The following is a 7,172-nucleotide window of genomic DNA, read 5'->3' on the forward strand; positions in this document are numbered from 1 at the left end:
CTAAATTTTGTTGTTGTTTTTTTTTTATTAAATGTAAGAATTGAATTAAAGTGTTAAAATATATCTATAACTGTAATACAAATGTTCAAAATATCAAGTAAGTCGGAATGGTTTACGAATTCGCAAAACGCAAACATTTTCTCAATCATTATTTTGGCACTGTAATATATAATACGATATTTTCAAAAACTGTATCAGGAATAGGAATTTAATTTCTAAAGGGGTATCGGTTGACGAGTTATTGACAATTCGAAATTTTGCGAAATCGTAAAGAGAACGATGTTTGTTGAAATTACGCTACAGTCTTCAGTAATGGAGCTACCATGCGAAAACTTTGCACATCCGTCTTTTGCCTTCTCGAGAAAGTTTTAATATAGCCCCCATAAAGACCGATATTTGAGATCGTTAAGAGCTATGCAAAATTTGTTATATATTGGGTCATATTTTAATATAGTAGCTTCCATATAGGCCAATCCCAATTTAACTTCTTGTCGGGATGGTAGCATCATTTTGTTTACAATTTGCTTAAGATATAAATAGAAAGAATTGCCGGTTAAAAAAATGTGTACTGACAATCCATTACGAGATATTTTCAAAGAAAATTATTTTATAACAAATCACTTGCCAAGCCACCTCTACGTTCCACGAATTAGGCATCCAGTGTTACTTGCAGGTTCACAGTTGCGCCTTTCAGTGTTTCCTTCACAACTTCAACCAGGCTTTGTTGTAGGCCAATAATCACAGTCCTCTCGAAACTTGCAGTTAGCGGCTCCTTGAGAAACACATTCAGCGACAATATCTTTTTAACTTTTGATCGATTGGACTTGGTTGTAAATTTAGATTTCTCCCCAGTTTCTAACACGTAGGCGAAAATTTTCATAAAACTAAACCCATACAAACAACACAATGTAAATAAAAGCAATATTTATGTACACAAAGAATGTAAACAAACCTACTAAACGTAAACAAAGATTTTGACAAGATGAATGTCGATATTAGTCACCTGATTGCATGACTTTACCTTTAATTAATATGCCTTGGAAGGATCTACGACCATTAAGTTATTCGTCTGGTGGCTGCCAAACACATACACACTCACATAGATATATGCTCGCATTACTACAACAACAATGACAATAGACAATGAGATGAAATGAGAATGCAGAATAACAAAGCAAAGGGGTTGCTATTCTATGAGAGAATAAGAACTAACATTTCGGTAAGCAAACAAAAGAACATAAAAGAAATTCAGGAAAATACTAGAAAATGAATAGATGATTCCAACAAGTGATAGCGAAATTTTATCGTTACAATTTGAAATTTTAAATTAACGGAAACTAATTTAAATAAACTTATGTCTATAATTATCAAATTCGTAACACTGCCTCCCGCTTAAGCCTGTTCGTCCCGAACAGGCACAGAACCTGTTCCGTAAGGAGCCAATCGTTCCAGATGTACAACTTTCATCTTTGATCTAGGGCTGTCGTCCTTCTGAATCCGGTATACAACATCATTAATCTTCTTGATGACTTTGTATGGGCCTTCCCACTGTGTTTGCAGTTTAGGACACAATCCTTTCTTTCGTTGCGGGTTAAATAGCAGAACCAATTCTTCTTCTTGGAAGCCCTCAGTATTTACAGCACGATCGTATCTCGCCTTCATTCTGTTGCTGACCATTTTTATTTTGTTGCGCACTGATTCGTGAACTTCACCGAAAGTGTTTGGGATGTCGTTTCTGTTTTCTTCCATGGCGAGCTCATTAGGTTTAGCGCCGAATATCAGATCTCCAGGCAACTTCAACTCAGTTCCGAATAGAACATTGGCCGGTGTTCGAGAGGTGGAATCATGAATGGCAGATCTATACGACAGCAAAAACTTTGGTATATGCTCGTCCCAGTCCCTCTGGCCGTTGTCCACCACTTTTCGAAGATGTTCCTCCAGGGTGCGATTAAACCTTTCTACCATGCCATCGGATTGTGGATGTAATGGCGTAGTCCTCGTTTTCTTGATACCAAGGGATTCACACATTTCTTTGAATATGGCCGATTCAAAATTTCTTCCCTGGTCTGAGTGAATCCCGGACGGCACACCGTAGCGACATATCCAGTTTTTGTTGACCACATCCACAATCGTTTTTGCCTCTTGGTTTGGAATTGCATACACCTCCGGCCATTTGCTGAAGTAATCCATGACCACAAGGACATAACGGTTTCCAGAATCACTTACTGGGAAAGGGCCTGCCACGTCCATTGCTATTCTTTCAAACGGGGCTCCTGGTCTATATTCTTGCATAGGACCTCGACTTTTCCTTGTTGGACCTTTCGCCTTCATGCACTTCTCGCAATTGGCTACCCATTCAGCAATTGATTTCTGGCATCCAACCCAGTAGAATCGTTGCTTCACTTTCTCGGCGGTTTTGGTTATTCCCAGATGACCTCCACTGGGACCATTATGGAACTCCGCCAAAACGTCTCTTATTTTGGAATCTGGAACGATGATCAAATTTCGGCTGCTCTTGCCATCTTCGCTTTCCCATTTACGTTGCAGGGATCCATTGACTAGAACTAAACTATCCCATTGAGCCCAGTATGATTTCATAAGTGGACTTTCGGCTGCTATGTCTTTCTTACTGGGCTTCTTGTTCTCTTCCTTTGCCGAAATAATTTTGTTCAAAATGGGATCTTTACGCTGTTCTGTTGGCCAGTCCACTCCAGATTCGATGTGTAACAGCCGAATATCAACAATCTCCTCCTTATGTTCAGCTTTCGAGCAGTGCTTGCATTCTATACTGCAAGGTCGACGTGACAAAGCGTCAGCGTTACCGTGTTTTCCACCTTTTCTATGCTCGATACTGAAATCATAGCTTTGGAGCCTCTCGATCCAACGTGCCAGTTGAGCTTCCGGATTCTTGAATTGGAGCAACCATCGTAGAGCTGAGTGATCAGTCCTGAGCAAGAAGTGTTGTCCATACAAATATTTATGATAATGTTTTACGCCCTCTATGACGGCTAGCAGCTCTCGTCGCGTTACACAGTAGTTCTTTTCGGGCTTGGACAACGTTCGGCTGAAATATCCGACGACCTTCTCCTTGCCGTCTATCTGTTGGGATAGCACACCTCCAATACCATGCGCGCTAGCATCTGTATCCAAAACAAATTTTTCGCCCGGAATAGGATACGCTAGAACAGGAGCTGAACATAAAAGTTCTTTTAACTGTTGGAATGAATCCTCCTGTTCGTCGCTCCACTGGAACTTCTGACCTTTTTGCGTCAATTTATGGAGACTAGCGGCGACGCTGGCGAAGTTTGGGACGAATCGTCGGTAATATGTACATAACCCAAGGAAACTTCTTAATTCGTGGAGATTTCGGGGTCGTGGCCAATCTCTGACAGCTTGGATTTTGTCTTCATCGGTGGATATGCCCTCTGCAGTCACATGATGACCCAGGTATTTAACTTCCCGCTGGAAAAGGGAGCATTTCTTTGCGTTAAGGCGTAGACCAGCGGCTGACAATTGCTGGATAACGTCTTTCAAGTTCTTAAGGTGCTCGTCAAATGTTTTGCCCATCACTATGATGTCGTCCAAGTATATCAAGCACGACTTCCAGTGCAACCCCTTCAGTACCCGCTCCATCAATCTTTCGAAGGTAGCCGGAGCGTTGCAGAGCCCGAACGGCATTACATTGAATTGCCAGAGACCGCCATTAACGCCAAAAGCCGTCTTTTCCTTGTCTTTCTCGGCGATCTCTACTTGCCAATATCCACTCTGCAAATCAAGCGTAGAAAACCATGTTGTTCCGGCTAGTGTGTCCAACGTGTCATCAATGCGTGGAAGCGGATAACTGTCCTTTTTGGTGACATCATTCAGTTTTCTGTAGTCCACGCAGAATCGGGTACTTCCATCTTTCTTTTTGACCAGCACAACTGGGGAACACCAAGGACTTGATGATGGCTCGATCACTCCACTCTCCGCCATTTCCTTTATGAGCTTTTGAACTTCGCCTCTTTTTGCCAGGGGAACACTTCGTGGTGCCTGTTTTATGGGCCTTTCTTCTGCGGTTTTAATTTCATGTTTCACTACAGATGTTCTTCCTTGATTTCCCTTTTCAGAAGCAAAAGCAGAGGCGTTTTTCCACAACAATTGCTTGGCTTTATTTCTCTCTGACGGCGATAGATGACGTGTCCAAGCCTCGAAATACCCTTCTAAGTGTTTTCTCACTGCTCCATGTGTCTTTGATGAGTTGCCTTCCAAATTGACTATTGCCTCGGCTGGTGTACATTTTCCAATATCAGAAAATTTTACAATTTGCTCATGATTGTCAGACAAGTTCAAGACACGAACTGGTATTAGTCTCTCTTCGTTCGGTGTTACCAGGGCATTTGCTATCAAGATGTTGTTGCTTTTGTTTTCTGCTGGTTCAACAACCCACAATTGGCCGACTTCACAATCTCCATTCATAGAAACCCATATAATTGCTTCGGCATTCGGTGGTATAGACTCTGACTGGCTCGTTGTCAAACGTCTGACAGGTGTATTCTCGTCGTATCCCACGTTTACCGTTATTTCGGCATCGCACCATGTCATTACACGACGCTTCATATCCAGATTGAGGCCAAAAGCAATCATGAAATCCGCTCCAATTATAACTTCGTCTACTATATCGGCCACAATGAAATCATAAGTAACGGATTTGTTAGCAATAGTTAATTTTACGGCGACCTTTCCATATACGGTTGCGGGTTCCCCTGTAGCCGTGCGTAGCTTGACTCCAATCAGTGGTGTAACTTTTCCTTTTACTAAATCAGATCTAATGATAGACTTTGATGCACCAGTATCCAACGTCAAAGTACGCTTGTCGCCATTAATAACACCCGCAATAGTTAAATTGTTATTTTTCTGTTGAACTATTGCTATGGAGATGGTGGGGCCATCGTCTGTGGGAGCCAGCTCTTGCCCCGCTGAACTAGCTCGATTTAGTTTAAAGGTGACTCACTTGACTGTGGGGTCACCTTCTTATGGCTATTGTTTAATGGAGATGGTGATGTGGACCTTGACCGTTTGCGTCGTGCTTTGCATTCTCGAGCTAGATGTCCCGGCTTATCACAGTTATAGCATTTGATCCGGGATTTATTTGCCTCTTGCTTCATTTCTTGCATTGCCTGCTTCATGGCCTCTTTCATCGACTCAATAACGGACTTTGGTTCGTCACACTCTGTCTCTACTTTACGTACCTTGTGAATTTGAGGCCGCGCTAGCAATCTTGCAGTCTCCTGTGCAAGTGCGAATGTAACTGTTTCAGCGAATGTAGCCTTTTGTGACGCATATGTTGCACATTTTATATCTGGGTCTCGAATTCCATTGACGAAGGTCTCAATCTTGATGCGGTCCACAAGAGGATGACTCTCACCTGGGTATGTCAAAAGCACTAGCCGCTCAACTTCTGTTGCGAAATCTTGTAGGGTTTCGTTCGATTTCTGGATTCTTCCTCTCAATTCCATTCTGAAGATGTCCTGCTTATGCTCTCCGCCATACTTGCGTTGGAGTGCCGCTATTACTTCATTATAGTTATTTCTAGAAGCAGCGGGAATGCTTTGTATCACATCAGCAGCATTGCCCTTTAATGCCAATAGAAGTTCAATTGCTTTATCATCGTCATTCCACAAATTTCTACAAGCAACCATTTCGAATTGGAATTTGAAGACATCAAATGACGTTGAGCCATCGAAAACAGGAGTTTTGATTTTTGAGCCCTCGATGACGCGCACTGGACCACCTTTAATTTCCAGCTCTGACATTTTTTTCTCGATGTGTAGAAACTTCTCATCATGAACCATAATTTTCTCATCCACAGAAAGAACTTTCTTATCCAATTCCACAATTTAATTTTCTATATGGTCCACACGTTTTTCCATGCCTTCAGAAATTTGTTGTAGTTTTTCATTGAGAATTCTAGAATTTTCGTCCATCTTTTTTGAATTTTCGTCGAATTTTTCTTCCAATTTTCTAGAATTCTCATCCATGATTTTTCTAGAATTTTCGTCGAATTTTTCTTCCATTTTTCTAGAATTTGCTTCCATCATTTTGCTCAAAACATTGAGCATTGATGTGTAATCCACAACACTCGAAGCCACAGATGGAGTTTCTACACTGCTTGTATTGACGAGTATTGATTCATCAATGTCTTCCTTATAATCAAACTCATGCGTCGCAATGTCCATATTACGCCGTTCAAACTCTTCCAGTAGACGCTTTTGAAGCTGGGCCTTATTGCCTGTTGTCGGCCGCTCCAGTTTGCTCAATTCCTTTTTTAAGTCTTCCACACGAAGCTCATTAAACTTCATTGTAGATTTTTTTCCCGTTATCCCACTTCTGACACCAATTGTTACGTTTTTATATTTAGGCGTTTTTAATTACCCGACAATTAAAACACAGTTCTTTTAAATAACGACAATCTACAATTTATTTACTATGACTTCACACTTTACAATTCGTTCACACTGAAGTTATTCGTTTGACGCTTTAATTAAGACTGACTCGTTAGCAGCATGCTAGCGCTTTTATATATGACGGTGTGGCAATACGAGAACATTATGGTAGCACTACAATATTCTGGCAACGCCAGAACATTCTTAGACAATGCTAGAAGGATCTACGACCATTAAGTTATTCGTCTGGTGGCTGCCAAACACATACACACTCACATAGATATATGCTCGCATTACTACAACAACAATGACAATAGACAATGAGATGAAATGAGAATGCAGAATAACAAAGCAAAGGGGTTGCTATTCTATGAGAGAATAAGAACTAACATTTCGGTAAGCAAACAAAAGAACATAAAAGAAATTCAGGAAAATACTAGAAAATGAATAGATGATTCCAACAAGTGATAGCGAAATTTTATCGTTACAATTTGAAATTTTAAATTAACGGAAACTAATTTAAATAAACTTATGTCTATAATTATCAAATTCGTAACAATACTTTATGGGGTCTTAGAGCAATATTTCGATGTGTTACAAACGGAATGACAAAGTTAATATACCCCCATCCTATGATGGAGGGTATAAAAAATCATAATACTTAAAACTAATGTGAATACAATATTCTCAATAGCTGAAAAACTACACGCACATTTCTTTACTTAAACACAAAAAAAAACGCAATGG

The 7,172-nt window shown here is 40.5% G+C and overlaps 1 long non-coding RNA gene across 1 annotated transcript; it reads right to left on the reverse strand.

The window, feature by feature from the left end:
- Positions 1-5: 5 nt before the first annotated feature.
- Positions 6-1,049, reverse strand: LOC142225889 (uncharacterized). Its single transcript, XR_012719486.1, has 2 exons — positions 953-1,049; positions 6-884 (listed from the first exon to the last, which is right to left on the reverse strand). It is a non-coding gene; the product is annotated as an uncharacterized LOC142225889 (long non-coding RNA).
- Between the last annotated feature and the right edge of the window lie 6,123 nt (positions 1,050-7,172).

This window comes from Haematobia irritans, chromosome 2 (genome assembly GCF_050003625.1).
Source record: "Haematobia irritans isolate KBUSLIRL chromosome 2, ASM5000362v1, whole genome shotgun sequence".
Classification (NCBI taxonomy): domain Eukaryota; kingdom Metazoa; phylum Arthropoda; class Insecta; order Diptera; family Muscidae; genus Haematobia; species Haematobia irritans.